Here is a 13,101-nt window from a genome sequence, read left to right as displayed (position 1 = left end):
TCCAAAATTGGTCATACTTTCCATGGCTTTCCAACTTTAGCATCAATAGGGTAGAATTATTTCAAAATGTTAAACCGGACATCTTTATAGAGTTATTTGTAGTCATTAGTGGTCATTACCCTGAGTGTGCTTGCACGTGTAGAGTATATATGCTTACATGTTCAAATCAGCCTTCAGTTATATCTATTGGCACCTATATTCAAAATATTGGTATCAATTGCACAAGATGAAATCTGCTCTATGCAATGCAATCTTGAAGAACCTTAAGATGACCATAAACACAACAATTGTAATTGAAAAAAGTACATTTACCAGAAAAGATTTGAAATTTGCTGTATATCAATTTCCATCCTCAACCAGACACCAAAATGTGTATAACATAACTTAACCAAGTGGCTCCATAGCTTTAAATGCTCTTTTTAAAGTTAAATAATTGGAAATCTCTTATATTTATTTTATAATGATGGTGAATAACCATGCTGGGAGTTTCAGTTTGAAGGAAATTGGTCCAATAAAAGAAAACACAAATGTTTTCAAATATGCTCTTGAAACCAGTCAATAGGTTAGACTGAATGCGATATGTGTCTTTCCAATTTGGCTATACAAGTGTGTGTATTCATCATCTTCTCATTTAGCATACTAAAAGGTTGCTGCAAATTAAGTTTTAGCAGCAGTAACAATAATGACACATTAGGCCCCAGTGAGATTTGAACTCACGACCCCTGGTTTACAAGACCAGTGCACTCACCCCTGAGCTATGGAGCCACTTGGTTAAGTTATTTTATACACATTTTGGTGTCTGGTTGAGGATGGAAATTGATATACAGCAAATTTCAAAACTTTTCTGGTAAATGTACTTTTATCAATTACAATTGTTGTGTTTATAGTCATCTTAAGGTTCTTCAAGATTGCATCAAGACAGTCACATAAAATTGGCAAAGTAGTTGTAGTCATCTATAATGGACTAGGAATGTATTACTTTACTTCTTAACGAGCTGTAGGAGAGAGGCCAGGTTAACATAAAACAAAACATTTAATCCTCCTGCCTTATAAAGGAACACTTCAACTTTGGTTTTCATTATACTTTAGCACTAATATGACAATTAAAAATGTAGGCTTATGTATACTGTTTTCATTCTCTAGGTTCTATTTATTGTGATGTTGAATCCTTTTCAAATGGCCTATTCTGATATATATGCAATATCTATAATTGAGGCATACCTGGGAGACACTTTGAATCAAATTATTTAAATGCATTTTAAAATGAGCTGTTTTATGTTAGTGTGGTGTGTACATAATAGAGATCCAAAATTGGTCATACTTTCCATGGCTTTCCAACTTTAGCATCAATAGGGTAGAATTATTTCAAAATGTTAAACCGGACATCTTTATAGAGTTATTTGTAGTCATTAGTGGTCATTACCCTGAGTGTGCTTGCACGTGTAGAGTATATATGCTTACATGTTCAAATCAGCCTTCAGTTATATCTATTGGCACCTATATTCAAAATATTGGTATCAATTGCACAAGATGAAATCTGCTCTATGCAATGCAATCTTGAAGAACCTTAAGATGACCATAAACACAACAATTGTAATTGAAAAAAGTACATTTACCAGAAAAGATTTGAAATTTGCTGTATATCAATTTCCATCCTCAACCAGACACCAAAATGTGTATAACATAACTTAACCAAGTGGCTCCATAGCTTTAAATGCTCTTTTTAAAGTTAAATAATTGGAAATCTCTTATATTTATTTTATAATGATGGTGAATAACCATGCTGGGAGTTTCAGTTTGAAGGAAATTGGTCCAATAAAAGAAAACACAAATGTTTTCAAATATGCTCTTGAAACCAGTCAATAGGTTAGACTGAATGCGATATGTGTCTTTCCAATTTGGCTATACATCATCTTCTCATTTAGCATACTAAAGCAGACTATTGCAATATAGGTTGCTGCAAATTAAGTTTTAGCAGGAGTAACAATAATGACGCATTAGGCCCCAGTGAGATTTGAACTCACAACCTCTGGTTTACAAGACCAGTGCTCTAACCCCTAGGCTATGGAGCCACTTGGTTAAGTTATTTTATACACATTTTGGTGTCTGATTGAGGATGGAAATTGATATACAGCAAATTTCAAATCTTTTCTGGTAAATGTACTTTTTTCAATTACAATTGTTGTGTTTATGGTCATCTTAAGGTTCTTCAAGATTGCATCAAGACAGTCACATAAAATTGGCAAAGTAGTTGTAGTCATCTATAATGGACTAGGAATGTATTACTTTACTTCTTAACGAGCTGTAGGAGAGAGGCCAGGTTAGCATAAAACAAAATATTTAATCCTCCTGCCTTATAAAGGAACACTTCAACTTTGGTTTTCATTATACTTTAGCACTAATATGACAATTAAAAATGTAGGCTTATGTATACTGTTTTCATTCTCTTGGTTCTATTTATTGTGATGTTGAATCCTTTTCAAATGGCCTAATCTGATATATATGCAATATCTATAATTGAGGCATACCTGGGAGACACTTTGAATCAAATTATTTAAATGCATTTTAAAATGAGCTGTTTTATGTTATTGTGGTGTGTACATAATAGAGATCCAAAATTGGTCATACTTTCCATGGCTTTCCAACTTTAGGATCCATAGGGTGGAATTATTTCAAAATGTTATAGCCGGACATCTTTATAGAGTTATTTGTAGTCATTAGTGGTCATTACCCTGAGTGTGCTTGCACGTGTAGAGTATATATGCTTACATGTTCAAATCAGCCTTCAGTTATATCTATTGGCACCTATGTTCAAAATATTGGTATCAATTGCACAAGATGAAATCTGCTCTATGCAATGCAATCTTGAAGAACCTTAAGATGACCATAAACACAACAATTGTAATTGAAAAAAGTACATTTACCAGAAAAGATTTGAAATTTGCTGTATATCAATTTCCATCCTCAACCAGACACTAAAATGTGTATAATGGACTAGGAATGTATTACTTTACTTCTTAACGAGCTGTAGGAGAGTGGCCAGGTTAACATAAAACAAAACATTTAATCCTCCTGCCTTATAAAGGAACACTTCAACTTTGGTTTTCATTATACTTTAGCACTAATATGACAATTAAAAATGTAGGCTTATGTATACTGTTTTCATTCTCTTGGTTCTATTTATTGTGATGTTGAATCCTTTTCAAATGGCCTATTCTGATATATATGCAATATCTATAATTGAGGCATACCTGGGAGACACTTTGAATCAAATTATTTAAATGCATTTTAAAATGAGCTGTTTTATGTTAGTGTGGTGTGTACATAATAGAGATCCAAAATTGGTCATACTTTCCATGGCTTTCCAACTTTAGCATCAATAGGGTAGAATTATTTCAAAATGTTAAACCGGACATCTTTATAGAGTTATTTGTAGTCATTAGTGGTCATTACCCTGAGTGTGCTTGCACGTGTAGAGTATATATGCTTACATGTTCAAATCAGCCTTCAGTTATATCTATTGGCACCTATATTCAAAATATTGGTATCAATTGCACAAGATGAAATCTGCTCTATGCAATGCAATCTTGAAGAACCTTAAGATGACCATAAACACAACAATTGTAATTGAAAAAAGTACATTTACCAGAAAAGATTTGAAATTTGCTGTATATCAATTTCCATCCTCAACCAGACACCAAAATGTGTATAACATAACTTAACCAAGTGGCTCCATAGCTTTAAATGCTCTTTTTAAAGTTAAATAATTGGAAATCTCTTATATTTATTTTATAATGATGGTGAATAACCATGCTGGGAGTTTCAGTTTGAAGGAAATTGGTCCAATAAAAGAAAACACAAATGTTTTCAAATATGCTCTTGAAACCAGTCAATAGGTTAGACTGAATGCGATATGTGTCTTTCCAATTTGGCTATACATCATCTTCTCATTTAGCATACTAAAGCAGACTATTGCAATATAGGTTGCTGCAAATTAAGTTTTAGCAGCAGAAACAATAATGACACATTAGGCCCCAGTGAGATTTGAACTCACGACCCCTGGTTTACAAGACCAGTGCTCTAACCCCTGAGCTATGGAGCCACTTGGTTAAGTTATTTTATACACATTTTGGTGTCTGGTTGAGGATGGAAATTGATATACAGCAAATTTCAAATCTTTTCTGGTAAATGTACTTTTTTCAATTACAATTGTTGTGTTTATGGTCATCTTAAGGTTCTTCAAGATTGCATCAAGACAGTCACATAAAATTGGCAAAGTAGTTGTAGTCATCTATAATGGACTAGGAATGTATTACTTTACTTCTTAACGAGCTGTAGGAGAGAGGCCAGGTTAGCATAAAACAAAATATTTAATCCTCCTGCCTTATAAAGGAACACTTCAACTTTGGTTTTCATTATACTTTAGCACTAATATGACAATTAAAAATGTAGGCTTATGTATACTGTTTTCATTCTCTTGGTTCTATTTATTGTGATGTTGAATCCTTTTCAAATGGCCTAATCTGATATATATGCAATATCTATAATTGAGGCATACCTGGGAGACACTTTGAATCAAATTATTTAAATGCATTTTAAAATGAGCTGTTTTATGTTATTGTGGTGTGTACATAATAGAGATCCAAAATTGGTCATACTTTCCATGGCTTTCCAACTTTAGGATCCATAGGGTGGAATTATTTCAAAATGTTATAGCCGGACATCTTTATAGAGTTATTTGTAGTCATTAGTGGTCATTACCCTGAGTGTGCTTGCACGTGTAGAGTATATATGCTTACATGTTCAAATCAGCCTTCAGTTATATCTATTGGCACCTATGTTCAAAATATTGGTATCAATTGCACAAGATGAAATCTGCTCTATGCAATGCAATCTTGAAGAACCTTAAGATGACCATAAACACAACAATTGTAATTGAAAAAAGTACATTTACCAGAAAAGATTTGAAATTTGCTGTATATCAATTTCCATCCTCAACCAGACACCAAAATGTGTATAACATAACTTAACCAAGTGGCTCCATAGCTTTAAATGCTCTTTTTAAAGTTAAATAATTGGAAATCTCTTATATTTATTTTATAATGATGGTGAATAACCATGCTGGGAGTTTCAGTTTGAAGGAAATTGGTCCAATAAAAGAAAACACAAATGTTTTCAAATATGCTCTTGAAACCATTCAATAGGTTAGACTGAATGCGATCTGTGTCTTTCCAATTTGGCTATACATCATCTTCTCATTTAGCATACTAAAGCAGACTATTGCAATATAGGTTGCTGCAAATTAAGTTTTAGCAGCAGAAACAATAATGACACATTAGGCCCCAGTGAGATTTGAACTCACGACCCCTGGTTTACAAGACCAGTGCTCTAACCCCTGAGCTATGGAGTCACTTGGTTAAGTTATTTTATACACATTTTGGTGTCTGGTTGAGGATGGAAATTGATATACAGCAAATTTCAAATCTTTTCTGGTAAATGTACTTTTTTCAATTACAATTGTTGTGTTTATGGTCATCTTAAGGTTCTTCAAGATTGCATCAAGACAGTCACATAAAATTGGCAAAGTAGTTGTAGTCATCTATAATGGACTAGGAATGTATTACTTTACTTCTTAACGAGCTGTAGGAGAGAGTCCAGGTTAACATAAAACAAAAGATTTTATCCTCCTGCCTTATAAAGGAACACTTCAACTTTGGTTTTCATTATACTTTAGCACTAATATGACAATTAAAAATGTAGGCTTATGTATACTGTTTTCATTCTCTTGGTTTTATTTATTGTGATGTTGAATCCTTTTCAAATGGCCTATTCTGATATATATGCAATATCTATAATTGAGGCATACCTGGGAGACACTTTGAATCAAATTATTTAAATGCATTTTAAAATGAGCTGTTTTATGTTAGTGTGGTGTGTACATAATAGAGATCCAAAATTGGTCATACTTTCCATGGCTTTCCAACTTTAGGATCCATAGGGTAGAATTATTTCAAAATGTTAAACCGGACATCTTTATAGAGTTATTTGTAGTCATTAGTGGTCATTACCCTGAGTGTGCTTGCACGTGTAGAGTATATATGCTTACATGTTCAAATCAGCCTTCAGTTATATCTATTGGCACCTATATTCAAAATATTGGTATCAATTGCACAAGATGAAATCTGCTCTATGCAATGCAATCTTGAAGAACCTTAAGATGACCATAAACACAACAATTGTAATTGAAAAAAGTACATTTACCAGAAAAGATTTGAAATTTGCTGTATATCAATTTCCATCCTCAACCAGACACCAAAATGTGTATAACATAACTTAACCAAGTGGCTCCATAGCTTTAAATGCTCTTTTTAAAGTTAAATAATTGGAAATCTCTTATATTTATTTTATAATGATGGTGAATAACCATGCTGGGAGTTTCAGTTTGAAGGAAATTGGTCCAATAAAAGAAAACACAAATGTTTTCAAATATGCTCTTGAAACCAGTCAATAGGTTAGACTGAATGCGATATGTGTCTTTCCAATTTGGCTATACAAGTGTGTGTATTCATCATCTTCTTATTTAGCATACTAAAGCAGACTATTGCAATATAGGATGCTGCAAATTAAGTTTTAGAAGGAGTAACAATAATGACGCATTAGGCCCCAGTGAGATTTAAACTCACAACCTCTGGTTTACAAGACCAGTGCTCTAACCCCTAGGCTATGGAGCCACTTGGTTAAGTTATTTTATACACATTTTGGTGTCTGATTGAGGATGGAAATTGATATACAGCAAATTTCAAATCTTTTCTGGTAAATGTACTTTTTTCAATTACAATTGTTGTGTTTATGGTCATCTTAAGGTTCTTCAAGATTGCATCAAGACAGTCACATAAAATTGGCAAAGTAGTTGTAGTCATCTATAATGGACTAGGAATGTATTACTTTACTTCTTAACGAGCTGTAGGAGAGAGGCCAGGTAAGCATAAAACAAAATATTTAATCCTCCTGCCTTATAAAGGAACACTTCAACTTTGGTTTTCATTATACTTTAGCACTAATATGACAATTAAAAATGTAGGCTTATGTATACTGTTTTCATTCTCTTGGTTCTATTTATTGTGATGTTGAATCCTTTTCAAATGGCCTAATCTGATATATATGCAATATCTATAATTGAGGCATACCTGGGAGACACTTTGAATCAAATTATTTAAATGCATTTTAAAATGAGCTGTTTTATGTTATTGTGGTGTGTACATAATAGAGATCCAAAATTGGTCATACTTTCCATGGCTTTCCAACTTTAGGATCCATAGGGTGGAATTATTTCAAAATGTTATAGCCGGACATCTTTATAGAGTTATTTGTAGTCATTAGTGGTCATTACCCTGAGTGTGCTTGCACGTGTAGAGTATATATGCTTACATGTTCAAATCAGCCTTCAGTTATATCTATTGGCACCTATGTTCAAAATATTGGTATCAATTGCACAAGATGAAATCTGCTCTATGCAATGCAATCTTGAAGAACCTTAAGATGACCATAAACACAACAATTGTAATTGAAAAAAGTACATTTACCAGAAAAGATTTGAAATTTGCTGTATATCAATTTCCATCCTCAACCAGACACCAAAATGTGTATAACATAACTTAACCAAGTGGCTCCATAGCTTTAAATGCTCTTTTTAAAGTAAAACATTTGAAAATCTCTTATATTTATTTTATAATGATGGTGAATAACCATGCTGGGAGTTTCAGTTTGAAGGAAATTGGTCCAATAAAAGAAAACACAAATGTTTTCAAATATGCTCTTGAAACCAGTCAATAGGTTAGACTGAATGCGATATGTGTCTTTCCAATTTGGCTATACAAGTGTGTGTATTCATCATCTTCTCATTTAGCATACTAAAAGGTTGCTGCAAATTAAGTTTTAGCAGCAGTAACAATAATGACACATTAGGCCCCAGTGAGATTTGAACTCACGACCCCTGGTTTACAAGACCAGTGCACTCACCCCTGAGCTATGGAGCTATGGAGTTAATTTATACACATTTTGGTGTCTGGTTGAGGATGGAAATTGATATACAGCAAATTTCAAAACTTTTCTGGTAAATGTACTTTTATCAATTACAATTGTTGTGTTTATGGTCATCTTAAGGTTCTTCAAGATTGCATCAAGACAGTCACATAAAATTGGCAAAGTAGTTGTAGTCATCTATAATGGACTAGGAATGTATTACTTTACTTCTTAACGAGCTGTAGGAGAGAGGCCAGGTTAACATAAAACAAAACATTTAATCCTTCTGCCTTATAAAGGAACACTTCAACTTTGGTTTTCATTATACTTTAGCACTAATATGACAATTAAAAATGTAGGCTTATGTATACTGTTTTCATTCTCTTGGTTCTATTTATTGTGATGTTGAATCCTTTTCAAATGGCCTATTCTGATATATATGCAATATCTATAATTGAGGCATACCTGGGAGACACTTTGAATCAAATTTTTTAAATGCATTTTAAAATGAGCTGTTTTATGTTAGTGTGGTGTGTACATAATAGAGATCCAAAATTGGTCATACTTTCCATGGCTTTCCAACTTTAGCATCAATAGGGTAGAATTATTTCAAAATGTTAAACCGGACATCTTTATAGAGTTATTTGTAGTCATTAGTGGTCATTACCCTGAGTGTGCTTGCACGTGTAGAGTATATATGCTTACATGTTCAAATCAGCCTTCAGTTATATCTATTGGCACCTATATTCAAAATATTGGTATCAATTGCACAAGATGAAATCTGCTCTATGCAATGCAATCTTGAAGAACCTTAAGATGACCATAAACACAACAATTGTAATTGAAAAAAGTACATTTACCAGAAAAGATTTGAAATTTGCTGTATATCAATTTCCATCCTCAACCAGACACCAAAATGTGTATAACATAACTTAACCAAGTGGCTCCATAGCTTTAAATGCTCTTTTTAAAGTTAAATAATTGGAAATCTCTTATATTTATTTTATAATGATGGTGAATAACCATGCTGGGAGTTTCAGTTTGAAGGAAATTGGTCCAATAAAAGAAAACACAAATGTTTTCAAATAGGCTCTTGAAACCAGTCAATAGGTTAGACTGAATGCGATATGTGTCTTTCCAATTTGGCTATACAACTGTGTGTATTCATCATCTTCTCATTTAGCATACTAAAGCAGAGTATTGCAATATAGGTTGCTGCAAATTAAGTTTTAGCAGCAGTAACAATAATGACACATTAGGCCCCAGTGAAATTTGAACTCATGACCCCTGGTTTACAAGACCAGTGCTCTAACCCCTGAGCTATGGAGCCACTTGGTTAAGTTACTTTATACACAATTTGGTGTCTGGTTGAGGATGGAAATTGATATACAGCAAATTTCAAATCTTTTCTGGTAAATGTACTTTTTTCAATTACAATTGTTGTGTTTATGGTCATCTTAAGGTTCTTCAAGATTGCATCAAGACAGTCACATAAAATTGGCAAAGTAGTTGTAGTCATCTATAATGGACTAGGAATGTATTACTTTACTTCTTAACGAGCTGTAGGAGAGAGGCCAGGTTAGCATAAAACAAAATATTTAATCCTCCTGCCTTATAAAGGAACACTTCAACTTTGGTTTTCATTATACTTTAGCACTAATATGACAATTAAAAATGTAGGCTTATGTATACTGTTTTCATTCTCTTGGTTCTATTTATTGTGATGTTGAATCCTTTTCAAATGGCCTAATCTGATATATATGCAATATCTATAATTGAGGCATACCTGGGAGACACTTTGAATCAAATTATTTAAATGCATTTTAAAATGAGCTGTTTTATGTTATTGTGGTGTGTACATAATAGAGATCCAAAATTGGTGATACTTTCCATGGCTTTCCAACTTTAGGATCCATAGGGTGGAATTATTTCAAAATGTTATAGCCGGACATCTTTATAGAGTTATTTGTAGTCATTAGTGGTCATTACCCTGAGTGTGCTTGCACGTGTAGAGTATATATGCTTACATGTTCAAATCAGCCTTCAGTTATATCTATTGGCACCTATGTTCAAAATATTGGTATCAATTGCACAAGATGAAATCTGCTCTATGCAATGCAATCTTGAAGAACCTTAAGATGACCATAAACACAACAATTGTAATTGAAAAAAGTACATTTACCAGAAAAGATTTGAAATTTGCTGTATATCAATTTCCATCCTCAACCAGACACCAAAATGTGTATAACATAACTTAACCAAGTGGCTCCATAGCTTTAAATGCTCTTTTTAAAGTAAAACATTTGAAAATCTCTTATATTTATTTTATAATGATGGTGAATAACCATGCTGGGAGTTTCAGTTTGAAGGAAATTGGTCCAATAAAAGAAAACACAAATGTTTTCAAATATGCTCTTGAAACCAGTCAATAGGTTAGACTGAATGCGATATGTGTCTTTCCAATTTGGCTATACAAGTGTGTGTATTCATCATCTTCTCATTTAGCATACTAAAAGGTTGCTGCAAATTAAGTTTTAGCAGCAGTAACAATAATGACACATTAGGCCCCAGTGAGATTTGAACTCACGACCCCTGGTTTACAAGACCAGTGCACTCACCCCTGAGCTATGGAGCCACTTGGTTAAGTTAATTTATACACATTTTGGTGTCTGGTTGAGGATGGAAATTGATATACAGCAAATTTCAAAACTTTTCTGGTAAATGTACTTTTATCAATTACAATTGTTGTGTTTATGGTCATCTTAAGGTTCTTCAAGATTGCATCAAGACAGTCACATAAAATTGGCAAAGTAGTTGTAGTCATCTATAATGGACTAGGAATGTATTACTTTACTTCTTAACGAGCTGTAGGAGAGAGGCCAGGTTAACATAAAACAAAACATTTAATCCTCCTGCCTTATAAAGGAACACTTCAACTTTGGTTTTCATTATACTTTAGCACTAATATGACAATTAAAAATGTAGGCTTATGTATACTGTTTTCATTCTCTTGGTTCTATTTATTGTGATGTTGAATCCTTTTCAAATGGCCTATTCTGATATATATGCAATATCTATAATTGAGGCATACCTGGGAGACACTTTGAATCAAATTATTTAAATGCATTTTAAAATGAGCTGTTTTATGTTAGTGTGGTGTGTACATAATAGAGATCCAAAATTGGTCATATTTTCCATGGCTTTCCAACTTTAGGATCCATAGGGTAGAATTATTTCAAAATGTTATAGCCGGACATCTTTATAGAGTTATTTGTAGTCATTAGTGGTCATTACCCTGAGTGTGCTTGCACGTGTAGAATATATATGCTTACATGTTCAAATCAGCTTCAGTTATATCTATTGGCACCTATGTTCAAAATATTGGTATCAATTGCGCAAGATGAAATCTGCTCTATGCAATGCAATCTTGAAGAACCTTAAGATGACCATAAACACAACAATTGTAATTGAAAAAAGTACATTTACCAGAAAAGATTTGAAATTTGCTGTATATCAATTTCCATCCTCAACCAGACACCAAAATGTGTATAACATAACTTAACCAAGTGGCTCCATAGCTTTAAATGCTCTTTTTAAAGTTAAATAATTGGAAATCTCTTATATTTCTTTTATAATGATGGTGAATAACCATGCTGGGAGTTTCAGTTTGAAGGAAATTGGTCCAATAAAAGAAAACACAAATGTTTTCAAATATGCTCTTGAAACCAGTCAATAGGTTAGACTGAATGCGATATGTGTCTTTCCAATTTGGCTATACAACTGTGTGTATTCATCATCTTCTCATTTAGCATACTAAAGCAGAGTATTGCAATATAGGTTGCTGCAAATTAAGTTTTAGCAGCAGTAACAATAATGACACATTAGGCCCCAGTGAAATTTGAACTCATGACCCCTGGTTTACAAGACCAGTGCTCTAACCCCTGAGCTATGGAGCCACTTGGCTAAAATATTTTATACACATTTTGGTGTCTGGTTGAGGATGGAAATTGATATACAGCATATTTCAAAACTTTTCTGGTAAATGTACTTTTTTCAATTACAATTGTTGTGTTTATGGTCATCTTAAGGTTCTTCAAGATTGCATCAAGACAGTCACATAAAATTGGCAAAGTAGTTGTAGTCATCTATAATGGACTAGGAATGTATTACTTTACTTCTTAACGAGCTGTAGGAGAGAGGCCAGGTTAACATAAAACAAAACATTTAATCCTCCTGCCTTATAAAGGAACACTTCAACTTTGGTTTTCATTATACTTTAGCACTAATATGACAATTAAAAATGTAGGCTTATGTATACTGTTTTCATTCTCTTGGTTCTATTTATTGTGATGTTGAATCCTTTTCAAATGGCCTATTCTGATATATATGCAATATCTATAATTGAGGCATACCTGGGAGACACTTTGAATCAAATTATTTCAATGCATTTTAAAATGAGCTGTTTTATGTTAGTGTGGTGTGTACATAATAGAGATCCAAAATTGGTCATACTTTCCATGGCTTTCCAAGTTTAGGATCCATAGGGTAGAATTATTTCAAAATGTTATAGCCGGACATCTGTATAGAGTTGTTTGTAGTCATTAGTGGTCATTACCCTGAGTGTGCTTGCACGTGTAGAGTATATATGCTTACATGTTCAAATCAGCCTTTAGTTATATCTATTGGCACCTATGTTCAAAATATTGGTATCAATTGCACAAGATGAAATCTGCTCTATGCAATGCAATCTTGAAGAACCTTAAGATGACCATAAACACAACAATTGTAATTGAAAAAAGTACATTTACCAGAAAAGATTTGAAATTTGCTGTATATCAATTTCCATCCTCAAACAGACACCAAAATGTGTATAACATAACTTAACCAAGTGGCTCCATAGCTTTAAATGCTCTTTTTAAAGTTAAACAATTGGAAATCTCTTATATTTATTTTATAATGATGGTGAATAACCATGCTGGGAGTTTCAGTTTGAAGGAAATTGGTCCAATAAAAGAAAACACAAATGTTTTCAAATATGCTCTTGAAACCAGTCAATACGTTAGACTGAATGCGATATGT

General features: G+C 33.0%; 9 non-coding genes across 9 annotated transcripts; all 9 read right to left on the bottom strand.

Moving 5' to 3' along the window:
* Positions 1–692: 692 nt before the first annotated feature.
* Positions 693–765, bottom strand: TRNAT-UGU (transfer RNA threonine (anticodon UGU)). The gene has a single exon. It is a non-coding gene; the product is annotated as a tRNA-Thr (tRNA).
* A 1,234-nt stretch (positions 766–1,999) lies between these two features.
* TRNAT-UGU (transfer RNA threonine (anticodon UGU)) lies at positions 2,000–2,072 on the bottom strand. Its single transcript has one exon. It is a non-coding gene; the product is annotated as a tRNA-Thr (tRNA).
* Positions 2,073–4,029: 1,957 nt separating this feature from the next.
* Positions 4,030–4,102, bottom strand: TRNAT-UGU (transfer RNA threonine (anticodon UGU)). Its single transcript has one exon. It is a non-coding gene; the product is annotated as a tRNA-Thr (tRNA).
* Positions 4,103–5,337: 1,235 nt separating this feature from the next.
* Positions 5,338–5,410, bottom strand: TRNAT-UGU (transfer RNA threonine (anticodon UGU)). The gene has a single exon. It is a non-coding gene; the product is annotated as a tRNA-Thr (tRNA).
* Positions 5,411–6,658: 1,248 nt separating this feature from the next.
* TRNAT-UGU (transfer RNA threonine (anticodon UGU)) lies at positions 6,659–6,731 on the bottom strand. Its single transcript has one exon. It is a non-coding gene; the product is annotated as a tRNA-Thr (tRNA).
* Positions 6,732–7,963: 1,232 nt separating this feature from the next.
* TRNAT-UGU (transfer RNA threonine (anticodon UGU)) lies at positions 7,964–8,036 on the bottom strand. Its single transcript has one exon. It is a non-coding gene; the product is annotated as a tRNA-Thr (tRNA).
* A 1,243-nt stretch (positions 8,037–9,279) lies between these two features.
* On the bottom strand, positions 9,280–9,352 carry TRNAT-UGU (transfer RNA threonine (anticodon UGU)). Its single transcript has one exon. It is a non-coding gene; the product is annotated as a tRNA-Thr (tRNA).
* A 1,232-nt stretch (positions 9,353–10,584) lies between these two features.
* TRNAT-UGU (transfer RNA threonine (anticodon UGU)) lies at positions 10,585–10,657 on the bottom strand. The gene has a single exon. It is a non-coding gene; the product is annotated as a tRNA-Thr (tRNA).
* Positions 10,658–11,905: 1,248 nt separating this feature from the next.
* Positions 11,906–11,978, bottom strand: TRNAT-UGU (transfer RNA threonine (anticodon UGU)). Its single transcript has one exon. It is a non-coding gene; the product is annotated as a tRNA-Thr (tRNA).
* Positions 11,979–13,101: the final 1,123 nt, after the last annotated feature.

This window comes from Taudactylus pleione, unplaced genomic scaffold (assembly GCF_031769625.1).
Source record: "Taudactylus pleione unplaced genomic scaffold, aTauple2 ptg000117l, whole genome shotgun sequence".
In the NCBI taxonomy this organism is placed as follows: domain Eukaryota; kingdom Metazoa; phylum Chordata; class Amphibia; order Anura; family Myobatrachidae; genus Taudactylus; species Taudactylus pleione.
The sequence above is the reverse complement of the archived record's forward strand: the minus strand, read 5'-3'. Positions and strand labels throughout refer to the sequence as shown.